Source organism: Rutidosis leptorrhynchoides, chromosome 4, assembly GCF_046630445.1.
Source record: "Rutidosis leptorrhynchoides isolate AG116_Rl617_1_P2 chromosome 4, CSIRO_AGI_Rlap_v1, whole genome shotgun sequence".
Taxonomy (NCBI): Eukaryota; Viridiplantae; Streptophyta; class Magnoliopsida; order Asterales; family Asteraceae; genus Rutidosis; species Rutidosis leptorrhynchoides.
In genome coordinates, this window is record NC_092336.1 from 87,857,278 (window position 1) to 87,873,576 (window position 16,299).

Sequence of the window (16,299 nt, forward strand, 5' to 3'; positions counted from 1 at the left end):
AAGCATTCGGGTTGGATGAAGAGGCACCAAAGGTGTTCGCGTAAGATGAACCATATGTGTTCGGGATGGAAGAAGATCCCGAGTAAAGTAAATTGGTAAACAAATTCGGTAAACCGGAGAAATAGTTTTCATTTTCGTTAAAATTTGAGTTTGAGTTACTGTTAGGGTTTGCCATTTGGTTTAAAAAATGAAGATTTGTGGAGAGGATTTTGATATAGATGTATATAGGAGAGTGTTTTATGTTGTTGGGGTTTGCCATTTTCCAAACCCTAAACCCTAAACTCTAAACCGTTCGTGTTAAAAACTCAATCTAAATCCTAAATCTAAGCCCTAAATCTAAACCCTAAACCCTAAATTTCTAAACCCTAATATCTAAACCCTATAAACCATAATATCTAAACCCCAATAGCTAAAACCTCAACATACGCTCGAAAAACACGATAATTGTTATATATTACTTCTTCGAGCGTTTTTCCGCCAAAATAAAAACATTTATCACAAAGTGTCTTTATTAAATGTTCATATTTTCATCCAATCTATAATGTTCGTGAACAAAGTTTTTTCAAAAAATGAAGAAAAAAAAAATTTGCTTCCCCCCGCTTCCCCCCGAGTGGTAGGATCAAGAGGGAAGTAACCAATCAGGGGAAGCGGGGGGAAGCAAAAAAAAAATATTCCGTTTTTTGAAAAAACTTTGTTCACGAACATTATAGATTGGATGAAAATATGAACATTTAATAAAGACACTTTGTGATAAATGTTTTTATTTTGGCGGGAAAACGCTCGAAGAAGTAATATATAACAATTATCGTGTTTTTCGAGCGTATGTTGAGGTTTTAGCTATTGGGGTTTAGATATTAGGTTTATAGGGTTTAGATATTAGGGTTTAGGGTTTAGATTTAGGGTTTAGATTTAGGATTTAGATTGAGTTTTTAAAACGAACGGTTTAGAGTTTAGGGTTTGGTGTTTTAAGTTTATGGAATAAACCCAAAATACCAAACCCTAAACCCTAAACTCTAAATCGGGCTAAATTTTACTTCACAAAACATGAAGAAGAAAAAAACGTTCATATTCTTCACGAACAGTATTATCTTGAATGTTATTTTTGCCGATCGTTTTCCCGCCTAAATAATAACATTCATCACGAAGTGTCTTTTCTAAATGTTCATATTTTCATGTGATCTTGATACCGGAAAAAAAAATCAAAAAAACAAAAAAAAAATTGCTTCCCCCCGATTGGTTACTTCCCCATTGATCTGCCCATATATATATATATATATATATATATATATATATATATATATAGTAATAATAAATAAAATAATTTTTTTTTATTTAAATTAAACCACCCGCTCCCCCCCCCCCCCCCCCCCCCCCCCCCGATACCCCAACATCTCAATTTTCTGGTCCAATCATGCGTTGCCACGTACCCTTACCGCTCCTCTCTCCTTTGCATGATTCGGCGACAAATGCCCCGGGACTTACGCCCACAAACACCCATTTCCGGCGTTTGTGGTGCCACATGGGAGGCGGTGGGGAAGAAGCCGTCACGTTATCTGTGGTCTAATTGTGGATGGTGGGTTTTCAAGGAAGGCGTGCTTGTGAGTAAGGAGAAAGTGTGCCTTTCTTTTTAATTGTCCAGTATTTTGAATTTATACTGATTATTATTATTATTATTATTACAAATTAGTTTTTATTTTTAATTAATAAGTAATTATGACATCACCCAATGTGCTTAGAATTTTTTGAACTTTTTTTTGAATTTTTTTTTGCTTGGAAAGAGCTCAATAATGACATCATCATTCTAAAATTTTAATAGAAAGTATAGATGATCAAACTTGTGACTCATACTTGAGGAATTTGTGCAACAATTTGAGATGAGCCTTTTTTACTTTTCTGGTGCTGCCAACAGATTCCTCGTTGAACTCATGGTGCGTAGCTTCGGTTGCTAATTGATCAAGTCATTTATATCATAAGCTAAATGTTAAAGATCATAAGCAATGATTTCAGGCATTGTTTAAGATTAGAGCACAGTTCAGCAGTGATGATCATCTCAAATAATAATTGGATGTGCAGTGTAATTTCATTTTTAAACAGTAAAATTCGGATGTTAAAGTATTAAATCCAACATGAAGAGTAAAAAACATTATTGTTACATGAACTATGCTGTTATGAAGTGACGAATGATGCTTAGTGTAACAGAAGGCTAATAGTCTCCAAGCTATGTTGACCTTGATCAACATAATCTCCTAAGTAGAGAGAATCGATATATCTGATGATCAAAAAACAAATTGGCATAAGAACTTAAAGACTTTTAATGCGAACACTTGAAAGAAAGAAAAAAAGAGCTTAATTTTACAGTTAATTTACACGCATGTATAAGTAATCCAAAATGTTTTTACAAATATTCCTTACGCAATGTCTCCAGCAGTTGATGGTGATCCATACTCATCAATTAGTCGCATAAGGTCTCCAGTCCGTGCAAATCACCAAATATCTTGATAGGAGCCCGCCCTTAGATCTAAAACACTAGGTTCACTTGAAAAATATCCTTTCAGAACTATCACAAAAATCAGCTATCTCATTACAATCCAGAAAAAATTGTCGACGAACATGTGGCTTCCACCCACGAGGCTTTAAAAGGTGAGCTATCACCTGAAAGATTCACAGTAGAAACAGCTTTAACTATTTCTCATTAACACTATATACGCATTTACATAAACTAATATGTCACAATGTACTGCGAACGGAATAGTTTCTTTTACCTTTTTTGGCACGCTGTTGATTGACATTTGGCGATCTAGAAGCTTTCTTGCTGCAGTTGCGTTTTCTGGGGTCCCATAGCTAACCCTCTTGCCTTCATTTTCAAATTGATCTATGGAGAGCTGTCTGAGCATTCCACCTAATGCTCCACCAGTCTCTGCAGCTACTACCACCTGCAAATCCACTTCAATCAGATATGTAGTTCCACATGCACTAAATATGAGAAAGAAATGAGTTGGCTCAAAAATAACTGACAGGCTCGGTGATGCAACCGTATCCCAGCTGGTGCAGAATTCGTTACAACATCAGATTCGGGCTTTATCATTTGCTTGCCACTAGGAGTAGCCTCGGCACCACGATCCCTATCTGGAAGGTCAACTTCTCCATTTGACTGACGTGCTTTTGCAGCAGCATGAGTTTTAGCAATGGCCTCAGCTTCTGCTGCTGACGCCTCAACCAAGTATTCAACTCCTTTGCTTAGTCTCCTGCATATTAACCATGATAACACAAGTCAAACAAAGATGAAAAACTAGAAGAGTCAAGCAACTTGAGTAACTAGTATGGTAGGATCAAAATAGGTTGGATCGGACTGGGTCAACGCTGAGCACATTCTGTCCATTATTTAAATGTTAATAAGTTTAGTTAACAAAAACTAAAGTATCGCAACTAATATGTAATACTTAAGTATAGAAATTGAACAGATTGTAGACAGCGAATATATTATTTAAGAAACTCTCGACCAGTTCAAACCATTTAAACCCTGTTCACTTCTAGTGAACTTTTTCACATTGCTAACTCTACACCTTAAAGATACAATATAACCCAAATGAACGGGTCAAAAATCTACAACTCTAGAGTCGGTGTATTATTTGGTAGGAGTACCTAGAGCCTGGAAGCATAGCATTTTCAGTGCTATACATGTCACCATTGGCTGGTGGGGCAACAGGATCCCCTAGTACAACTGCACCGTCAGCATCTGTTTTAGATATTTGCTGCCTTGTTCTGTCGTCAACAAATCCATACCTTCCAGGTAACCTCCCACCCTGTACACTGGTAGTTGCAGCTGCTGGTGTCATTTCAGCAGCAGCCAGGTCTTCCGCAACTAAAAGATCATCTAGCAACACCCCTGAAACGAAATAAGCGACAACAAATCATCCACCGTAATATTATCGATTTACTTAAGTAATTGACATACGAATAATGTTTAAAGAACCGTGATAAATTTTTCATCAGTAACGTACAAACTAGGGGACTTTACAAAGTAGGGTCATGTCATATCTCCACGTAAACCACCATATGTAAATATTAAATCGCCTACAACTTCTTGTCAATTCAACTGCAGCATCACCGCCAGCAGCATCAGCACTGTATCTACCTGTCTGTGGAGAGGTCACTACAGATTTTCTATCGCACCACACCCCTGCTGCAGTATCAAGAACTATACAGCTTACCACACTATTCGTAACCCGCCCACCACAAAGCAAAAGAAGCCCATCAGAACGTACACTTGCCATTGCATACCTGCATCGATGTGGAAGATCATATAAGAGATCAGCAATAATATACTATGCTAATCCAAGCCGTGACATCACATTTTCCCATACATAATAGCTAAAAAACACAGAACTCATAAGAACAATCATTCAAAATTTCATCAATCAATACTATCTATTATGATAGGAAAGTTACAAAGATGACGAAACGTCATTAGATAAATAGGTTCAAAGTTATAACAGTAATGTGATTATATTAAATAGAAGATCTAAGGGGGGAAAAATTTATTCAAAAAAGGAACAACATTCACTTACTTCGAATGACTTGAAAAAAGAAGAGGGAAACTAGAATCATCAATAAAATTTTGGAGATAAATTCGGGATTACTTCATACAGAAATAAACGCAGCAATTACTAAAGATGTTTTCACAAACAGTCAACATTCTTTTGGTCAACTTATAGATAAGAATTTAAAGCACAATAACGTTCTAATCATGGCAAGACACAGATCTATCTTACGACGATTACCATAAACAGTTTAATGAAAGTAAACAAGCAGAAAAAAAATAATAGGCAAAAAAACATGAAAAAGAAGGAAAAGAAAACAATGAATACAATAAGAATGTTTCTTTAAAACGAAAGTAGAATCCTATCCTATAAGAACTCTTTCATGAGAAAGGTTGTGTAACGAGATTAATGGAAAATTATTATCAGGATCCTGATTGGGAAACCAAAATCAAAGACCCAAGTGTAAATATACAGACTCAATTCAGTCAAAATTGTGTAAGACGAATGCTTTCCTGCTAATTTAACTTGATATTTACCTAAAGTCAACATCGTCATATAATAGGCATTAATAGATTAATAAAAACTATATTCTGCAGAGGATTTTCATTTTCATACATCAATGCAGAACAATGAATTCATTCAGAAAAAAGAAAAAAGAAAATAGAGCCAGAAACATACGGATTCTGGCACCTCCTGCCGATGTAGGAGTCCCAGCATTTGCAGAGTTCCCTTCTAAAGCCGTAGCACCGCCAAATAGTATAAGCCTTGGTCCCATATAATTAGCAGTACCTTCCTCCCCAACGGCAGCAACAGCCGTTAAAGTATGCCCACATCTTGGACCAGGACCATCTTCCTTCTTCTCTAATATCACATTAACCACAGAATAATTAGGCGCATGTCTAGGTTCACCAACAGCACCTCCACTCATGACTTGAGACTGCAACGGTGAACCTGAAGAAGCTGGAACCTCCCCCACGGTCACCGGAACTTCCTCCACCTGCTCCTCCTTTCCCGAACTATTCGTATCAAGGTTCTTGCTGCTACCGTGATCAACCTCTAATGATGACGTCATTGACGAATCCACATCCATTTCTCACAAATTCGTAACCGTTATATCATAGACAGGAGCTTGAATTGTTACAAACTAGCATCCCTGAACATCATCATAACTTCAATTATGTGAACCCTAGCTTAGATCCTTACAGATTCAATTCGATTATATCAATAAATTTCCGCAAAAGAGAGAAAGGAAAGTAATTGATCGAAATTATTGCTTTTTATCTTCCTCTCTCTACAGAAACCTAAAAAAATCACTATCTGTATATATGTGAGAAAAATAAGAAATAGTGAATTAGGTTTTTTCCCAGTGTGTGGAAAAGGAAATAGAATTAGAACGTTAAAATAAATAAGGATGATGTGAAATAACTGGAAAGTATTAACTGTGGTTTGACTGACTCACCGGTAGTACGGAACGAGTGAGACGGCGTAAGACGGTGGCGAGTGGCGTTGAATGATCGCCGGCTTCGGATTCCTTGGGGATTATTGAATATTGGGTGAGTGACGACGGGAATTCAGAATTTTTAATTTTATTGTTGCTTTTCAAACTTAAGGGGATGATTCTGTCACACAATTTTTTTTTATCCTCACACACCTATTTTAACCTTTTATGATAATACTCAATTGGTGTGTGAGAATCAAAAAAATATGTGTGAGAATCATCCCCCAATATTAAAAGATCAAATCTTGTAAGGGTGTGTTTGGGTGACATAGTATCTTGAACTTATGATTTTAATAAGCTCCAAGTCATAAGCTTCGTTTGGTAGGGAAAAAAGGGATAATTATTTGAAAATGCATGGAACTTTTATCAAATTCCTATTGTATGCATTCAACTTTCAAATCTCCTATTGTATGCATTCAACTTTTAAATCTCTACTATTGTATGTATTTAACCTGTTATAACAGGTAACTTCCAGGTAACCTCAATTTTAAAATTACATCATTAGTCCTTCATGTTTGTCAGATTTTACATCATTTATTTTTTTTAGAAAAAACTAGATTATTGATCCTTCTTCACTTTATCACCTTCTTTCATTATCTACCCTTCTTCACCCCTTTTCATTTAATTTCAATAAATTGAATTTGATTTGTTCATCTTTTCTTTTTCATTAGCGGCTGACATAGTAAATAAAAAGACCAAAGTTTCAGATCTGTAACTTCAGAGATCTGAGATTTGCAATTTTTTTGTAAAACCCTTCAATCGAATTAAACCCAGATCTCTGCAATATGTTTTGTGGGTTTTCAAGCTTCGATTTGAACCACCATCGTAAGCACCTTTCATCGATCTAAACAACAATCTTTCATCGATTAGTGGCATCGGGAAATTATCATCGTCGATTTAGGGTTCCGGTAATGAGATTTCGTGGTCTGAGTTAATTTTATGTTGAAGTTTGGTGGCAGCCATCGATGGTCTTTTCGACGACATCAACAACTGGGGCAATTGCAGGTGGTAAGAATCACGTTCATTCATTTATACACATATAAATCTTAATATTAGTTCGTGGTCTGATTTAATTTCAAGTTGAATTCTCTTATTAAGTTGTTATGAAATTAAAATATCTTCAAAATGATTTTGATCTACTTTTTTTTTCAGTTTAAAAGCCTGGGACGTTGTATTGGAAGATGATTATAGCTAAATCTGTTATTCTGTTAAAGAAGGGTCTCGTAGTTTTTTCCATTACTTCAATGGTTTTTTTCTGGAACTTTAATGTGCTATTCTTCATGGTTGTTTGGTCATATTCATATTCATATTCATACTATTACTGTTTGATAGATGTTGAATAGCTACTCTATATTGTGAATGACAGATGACATGTGACACTTTCAATTGGTATTTGTATGCACATGTATTAATGTAAAATATCTAGTTACTAATCATACATCTTTTCATTCATCCAACAATGGTTATGAGTTGGAGATGGAAGTTGAATTGTTTTGAATGTGTTTTTGAAATCATTGTTAAAGTGTTTAGAAGAGGAAGGTATTCTTGAAGATGAAGATGTTCTTGAAAAATGATGAAGGGAATGGTAGGATTTGATAAGACTTAACGAAAAATTTTAACGAACGTTAAATCGAGGGACCAACAATGTAACTTTTTTTACATATTGACCTGCTACCTGAGTTACAAGTGCTTCAATGCACACAATAGTAGAGATTTAAAAGTTGAATGCGTACAATAGGAGATTTGAAAGTTAGATGCATACAATAGGAATTTGGTGAAAGTTCGATGTATTTTCAAACAATTTTCCCGGGAAAAAAAGTAGAGCTTATGAAAATCATAAGCTCTGAAAAAATAAGCTACTTTTAGTAGCTTATGAAAATAAAGTAGAGCTTATGAACTGAAAAATAAGCTCCAGCTAGTTTACCAAACACTTATAAAAAATAATAAGTTCCAGCTACTAGCTTAAAAAATAAGCTCCAGCTCCAGCTCCAGCTACTGTAGTGACCCGAACTTTTTCATGTTTATATATATATTAAATGAAATTGTTATTTACATGATTAAGTGTTTCCAACATGTTAAGCAATCAAACTTGTTAAGACTTGATTAATTGAAATAGGTTTCATATAGACAATTGACCACCCAAGTTGACCGGTGATTCACGAACGTTAAAACTTGTAAAAACTATATGATGACATATATATGGATATATATATATATATATATATATATATATATATATATATATATATATATATATATATATATATATATAGTTAACATGATATTATGATAAGTAAATATATCATTAAGTATATTAACAATGAACTACATATGTAAAAGCAAGACTACTAACTTAATGATTTTGAAACGAGACATATATGTAACGATTATCGTTGTAACGACATTTAATGTATATATATCATATCAAGAGATATTCATACATCATAATATCATGATAATATAATAATTTAAACTCTCATTTGATATTATAAACATTGGGTTAACAACATTTAACAAGATCGTTAACCTAAAGGTTTCAAAACAACACTTACATGTAACGACTAACGATGACTTAACGACTCAGTTAAAATGTATATACATGTAGTGTTTTAATAGGTATTCATACACTTTTGAAAGACTTCAAGACACTTATCAAAATACTTCTACTTAACAACAATGCTTACAATTACATCCTCGTTCAGTTTCATCAATAATTCTACTCGTATGCACCCGTATTCGTACTCGTACAATACACAGCATTTAGATGTATGTACTATTGGTATATACACTCCAATGATCAGCTCTTAGCAGCCCATGTGAGTCACCTAACACATGTGGGAACCATCATTTGGCAACTAGCATGAAATATCTCATAAAATTACAAAAATATGAGTAATCATTCATGACTTATTTACATGAAAACAAAATTACATATCCTTTATATCTAATCCATACACCAACGACCAAAAACACCTACAAACACTTTCATTCTTCAATTTTCTTCATCTAATTGATCTCTCTCAAGTTCTATCTTCAAGTTCTAAGTGTCCTTCATAAATTCTACAAGTTCTAGTTTCATAAAATCAAGAATACTTCCAAGTTTGCTAGCTTACTTCCAATCTTGTAGAATGATCATCCAACCTCAAGAAATCTTTCTTATTTATAGTAAGATATCTTTCTAATATAAGGTAATACTCATATTCAAACTTTGATTCAATTTCTATAACTATAACAATCTTATTTCGAGTGGAAATCTTACTTGAACTTGTTTTCGTGTCATGATTCTACTTCAAGAACTTTCAAGCCATCCAAGATCCTTTGAAGCTAGATTCATTTGTCTCTTTTCCAGTAGATTTATCCACAAAACTTGAGGTAGTAATGATGTTCATAACATCATTCGATTCATACATATAAAGCTATCTTATTCGAAGGTTTAAACTTGAAATCACTAGAACATAGTTTAGTTAATTCTAAACGTGTTCGCAAACAAAAGTTAATCCTTCTAACTTGACTTTTAAAATCAACTAAACACGTGTTCTATATCTATATGATATGCTAACTTAATGATTTAAAACCTGGAAACACGAAAAACACCGTAAAACTGGACATACGCCGTCGTAGTAACACCGCGGGCTGTTTTGGGTTTGATAATTAAAATCTATGATAAACTTTGATTTAAAAGTTGTTCTTCTGGGAAAATGATTTTTCTTGTGAACATGAAACTATATCCAAAAATCATGGTTAAACTCAAAGTGGAAGTATGTTATTCAAAATGGTCATCAAGACGTCGTTCTTTCGACTGAAATGACTACCTCTTACAAAAATGACTTGTAACTTATATTTTTGACTATAAACCTATACTTTTTCTGTTTATATTCATAAAATAGAGTTCAATATGAAACCATAGCAATTTGATTCACTCAAAACGGATTTAAAATGAAGAAGTTATGGGTAAAACAAGATTGGATTTTTTTTTTTATTTTTGTAGCTACGGGAAATATTAACAATTCTATACAAATCATATCCTGGCTAACTTATATTGTATTATACATGTATTCTAATATATTATGTAATCTTGAGATACCATAGACACGTATGCAAATGTTTTGACATATCATATCAAACCATGTATATATATTATTTGGAACAACCATAGACACTCTATATGCAGTAATGTTGGAGTTAGCTATACAGGATTGAGGTTGATTCCAAAAATATATATACTTTGAGTTGTGATCTAGCCTGAGACATGTATACACTGGGTCGTGAATTGATTCAAGATAATATATATCGATTTATTTCTGTACATCTAACTATGGACAACTAGTTGTAGGTTACTAACGAGGACAGCTGACTTAATAAACTTAAAACATCAAAATGTATTAAAAGTGTTGTAAATATATTTTGAACATACTTTGATATAAATGTACATATTTGCTATAGGTTCGTGAATCGACCAGTGGCCAAGTCTTACTTCCCGACGAAGTAAAAATCTGTGAAAGTGAGTTATAGTCCCACTTTTAAAATCTAATATTTTTGGGATGAGAATACATGCAGGTTTTATAAATGATTTACAAAATAGACACAAGTACGTGAAACTACATTCTATGGTTGAATTATCGAAATCGAATATGCCCCTTTTTATTAAGTCTGGTAATCTAAGAATTAGGGAACAGACACCCTAATTGACGCGAATCCTAAAGATAGATCTATTGGGCCTAACAAACCCCATCCAAAGTACCTGATGCTTTAGTACTTCGAAATTTATATCATATCCGAAGGGTGTCCCGGAATGATGGGGATATTCTTATATATGCATCTTGTTAATGTTGGTTACCAGGTGTTCACCATATGAATGATTTTTATCTCTATGTATGGGATGTGTATTGAAATATGAAATCTTGTGGTCTATTGTTATGATTTGATATATATAGGTTATACCTATAACTCACCAACATTTTTGTTGACGTTTAAAGCATGTTTATTCTCAGGTGAATATTAAGAGCTTTCGCTGTTGCATACTAAAATAAGGACAAGATTTGGAGTCCATGTTTGTATGATATTGTGTAAAAACTGCATTTAAGAAATATATGTCGATGTAATATATTTCTATTGTAAACCATTATGTAATGGTCGTGTGTAAAAAGTATATTTTAGATTATCATTATTTGATAATCTACGTAATGTTTTTTAAAACCTTTATTGATAAAATAAAGGTTATGGTTGTTTTAAAAATGAATGCAGTCTTTGAAAAACGTCTCATATAGAGGTCAAAACCTCGCAACGAAATCAATTAATATGGAACGTTTATAATCAATATGAACGGGACATTTCAGTTGGTATCCGAGCGTTGTTCTTAGAGAACCAAAATTTTGCATTAGTGTGTGTCTTATCAAGTTTGTTAGGATGCATTAGTGAGTCTGGACTCCGACCGTGTTTACTTGAAAAATGATTGCTTAACAAATTTTGTTGGAAACTATATATTTTTAACATGTGAATATTATGTGATATATTAATCTCTTAACGTGTTTGATATTATGTGATAGATGTCTACCTCTAGAACAAGTCTCATTGACTCACCTAATAATAATGAAGAGTCAAATGTAAATTGGAATGATTCGTTGACTGATTCACAAGTTCCCGAAGAGGAACCGGAAGAAGAGTCGGAACCGGAAGAAGAATCGGAACCAGAAGAAGAATCGGAACCGGAAGAAGAAATTGAACCAGTGGGGGAAATAATAAAATGGTTAAGTAGAAGAAAATTCTCAACCAACCGACCAAAGTTAATTATGGTCAATGGTGTTTCCGCCAAGGAAGCAAAGTATTGGGAGGATTACCAATTCTCCGATGAATCGGATCCCGACAAGGAAGCAAAGTATTGGGATGATGTTATAGAAATTACCCCAACACAATTTAATAAGGCAAAAGAGAACAATAAGGGAAAGGGCATAAAAATAGAGAAATTTGATTCCAAACCCGATGAACTTTATATGTATCGTCAACACCCGTATTTCTTAAGTTGTGACAATAACCCGGGAACCTCTAAACCACCAGGTTTTTCTAAACCAATGTGGAAAATGACGGCTCGTATTAGGGGAACATCATATATCCCTAGAAACTTGGCAAAACGAACCAAAACCGAAGAAGAAGAAACGAGCGAGTCGGAATAAGATAGTTGTATTCGTGTGGTGTAATATATGTAATATAGTGTGCTTATGCTTTATGATATATGTAAAAATTGCTTGTATTAATAAGTTTTTTTTTATGAATCTAACTCTTATCTATTTTACAGGAAAAAAAACACAAAATGGATAGACAACCCAATATTTTAAGAGACCTACCCGGAGACATGATTGATGAAATCTTGTCTAGAGTCAGTCAGAATTCCTCGGCACAACTATTTAAGGCGAGATCAGTTTGTAAGACATTCGAAGAACGTTCCAAGAATGCCTTGGTTTATAAAAGGCTTTCGTTCGAAAGATGGGGGATATCACATTGGGAAATCCATAAGTTACGATGTGTTTACTTTGACGCATATATTGCGGGGAACCCAAATGCTATTTTACAAAACGGGTTAAGAAATTATTTTAACTCAATATATCCGAATATAGGACTTCGTGATTTAGAAAAAGCGGCTAACATGCAACATAAAGAAGCATGTTATGCTTACGGGTTAGTAATGTTTGCTTCTCACCAAAGTGAGAACAAGAACATCGGGCTACAACTATTAAACAAAACGTTCTCACAAGTGACGGAGTCGGTAATTGGGGTAAGAAATGAGGTTTTTAGGTTATTACGAGACTGTTGGTCATTACGAAACCCTCGTCCTTTTGACGACATTACAACATGCTGCCTAGCTAATGGTCATAACGGTTATTTTCCACAAGACCAAGGATGGGAAGTCGTCTTAGTAAAACCAGAATGCATGACTTGTTTCTGGACTTATGAATTACGTGTCTTTATTTCTTTTGCTGAACAACTTGCGTATTAACTAGATTTATCTTCAAAACTGTCCTGTATCATATTATACTATATTTCATGTTATATGTAATATAGCGAAGTTGTAAGTTTGAAGAATATTTGTATGTGATATATTATTATAATCAGTTTTTCATATGGAATTGTAGTAGTTGAATTGTATATTAGCTACTAAGTATGAACTTAACGGGTAGGTAGTACCCGAATTTAAACTTATAAAACGCTAATATGAAGAAAAAGTTTTTATAAATGAGTTCATATTATGCTACGAGATACTATTGACTACTCTTAATATTATGTATGATTAAATTGTTTCATTTGACTATTTTGAAGGAAATGGCACCGACTACTCGACACACCTTGAATATGAGCGAAGAGGAATTTCGTGCCTTTCTTGCTTCAAACATAGCCGCAGTACAGGCCGCGCTACATACCAATAATAACTCTGAATCTAGCAATACAGCTAACGGCGCAAGAAATCGTGTAGGATGCTCCTACAAGGAATTCACTACCTGCAAACCTTCAGAATTTGATGGGACCGAAGGACCAATCGGATTGAAACGGTGGACCGAGAAAGTTGAATCGGTGTTTGCCATAAGTAAGTGTGCTGAAGGAGACAAAGTGAAGTACGCTATGCATACCTTCACAGGTAGTGCGTTAACATGGTCGAATACCTATCTAGAGCAAGTGGGACAAGATGCTGCTTACGCGCTACCGTGGTCAGCGTTCAATCACTTGATGAACGAGAAGTACCGTCCCAGAACCGAGGTCAATAAGCTCAAGTCTGAACTTAGAGGGTTACGAACACAGAGATTCAATATTACTTCGTACGAAAGACGATTCACAGAATTGTGCCTATTGTGTCCGAGAGCGTTCGAAGATGAGGAAGAGAAGATCGACGCGTTTGTGAAAGGGTTACCGGAGAGAATCCAAGAAGATATAAGTTCACACAAGCCTTGATGTGTAAAATCGTGTCTATAGTTTTTAATGGAAAATGCCGGTTAAAAGATAACTACACACTAACGGGCAGTGTACCCGATCGTGTAGCAGTATAGACTTGGTAATTCCAAGTATCGTTCCAAGGACAGTTTAGACGCAATTCAAGATTATTGACTAATAAGTGATTAAACAAAACAAATAAAATAAATGAAATAACAGATAATTGGTTTTAGTTATTTAACGATTAACCAATCAAGAGATATTTAATATAAAGACAATATATTTTTTTTTTGCTTTTTAAGTTTATAGAAAACGAAATGCAGACTCAACAAACAAACAAAAGATAGTTTTGAATTCAATAGACAAAGAAATGCTCGCCTAGATCTTTTACCCTCAGTGTTGGATGATATATATTAAGCACAAGTTATAGTGATAAAACGCATGTAGTTACTAAGTCGGTTCATGTAGAGTTCTCTTTTACGAACACTCAAGCTAGGATTTATTGGCTTAGGGTTCCCTCTCACCAAAGACCTCGTTGCTTGAGACTAAGTAATTAACTACTTTAGAGATTTAGATTAAATTGGTTACGCGTTTGCTCCACACAATTCACCCATGTTTTGTTCAACATATGTTACCCAATTTACCCCCTTGGTCCGGTAAGCACTCAATTAATTAAGACAAATCAATTGAAAATTAATGCACTAAATTGAAACAGGGTTCCCTTTGTTCAAACAAGTACACTAATCAATCTCATAACATACATCAACACCCACAAGTGTGGTTCTTTATCCAAACTCTAATTTATCATGCAAAAAATTATATAACTATAAAAGAAATCATCCAACATTAAGGTTATTAATCTAGATGAACATAATAATTTTAGCTCATGACCATAATATAGATTGAACACAAACACAAATTAACAATGCATACAAAATTTATCATCCACATAGACATGAATAATAAAATTAATTAGCAAAAATATGTGTTATCATGAACTATCAAAATTGAACCAACAATTAAATAAACAAAGTATGAAACTTAGGATCAAAATATAAGTACTACTCCGTATTTAATTAATTGTTGAACAATAATAAAATAAAATAGTCAAAGTAAGATCAAAAATTGATCACCTCCTTTGTGCTTCTGTGCTTCTCACACGTGGACCCCACCAACAACAACTTGAAATCTTGTTTCTTTTTTTTGCTCGTACAAACACAAGAACACCACAAGATGTGGGTCCTACCGAATTGCAAATAAGAACACCTTCTTTTTTTTCTTGTTTCTGACGATTGGTTACAGCCCCCAAGAGGGGTCCCACGCAGCTGCTCCAACCTCCCCAAAAAAACCTAAGTATCTCCCCCTTTTTTATTTGCCCCTTCTCTTGTATTTATAATAGGCTTAAACAACTTGGAACTCAAATTTGTATAATTGGGTCTTAAAATTAATAAGAGCCCAAATATTATAAGTCCAACTAATTATATTCAGCCAATCTTCAATATAAATAAATCAGCCCACTTGCTGTCCCAATAATTAAGTGGCGATTTCGTCACACAAGTAACGCTTTTCATCTAAGCTTCTTTTCAGCTTCAATCTTCTTGACTTTATAACTCGATTATCTATTCACTCCAAAAAGTCATCAATACTCCATAATTATCTGAAATCAATTATAATTTATTAAGTATCGAAAGTTCGCATAATTGATTCAAATAAATACAAAATAACAACGATAGTGCCTATACATAATATCTAAAAACATGTATAAAATAGACACTATCTAACTCCTCCACACTTGGCTTTTGCTTGTCCTCAAACAAATAAAGACAAAACAATTTAGAACTACACTCCCTAGGCAATATCATGTTAATCATTTTATGTAAAAGATTTTTCATTAAGTTCATAAGTACACGAAAACAATATCTTTCAAATTTTAAAGACTAACATCAACAAGTTAAACTCACCTAGGTATTGTATCAAACGAAATATTAATTCGGGTAAATGTTCATGGGTTTATCGGGTAGGATATGACACAAGATATAAAATGGTGTAAAAGTGGAAGTTAAATGCAAAGTCAAATAGATATCTAGCTACTAAAAAGCAAATTTATTATTAAGAACTACTATCACCTAAACACACATGTTCCACATAAGAACTCTTTTTATTTCACATATATTTATATATCTGCTGCATATATTTTATTTTATTTTATTTTTCCATTTTCATTTTTTTTTTTTTTTTGTATCAACCTTCTATACTCATTACTTTCAACCAACAACTGCCTTGGTCCGTGTAGCGAACTTTCGACCAACTTATCCAGACCGGGAAACGACCTTAGTAAGTTAG

At 33.9% G+C, this 16,299-nt stretch overlaps 1 pseudogene; it reads right to left on the minus strand.

Annotated features, from left to right (window-relative positions):
• Positions 1-2,045: 2,045 nt before the first annotated feature.
• On the minus strand, positions 2,046-6,086 carry LOC139840791 (serine/threonine-protein phosphatase BSL3-like; annotated as a pseudogene).
• Between the last annotated feature and the right edge of the window lie 10,213 nt (positions 6,087-16,299).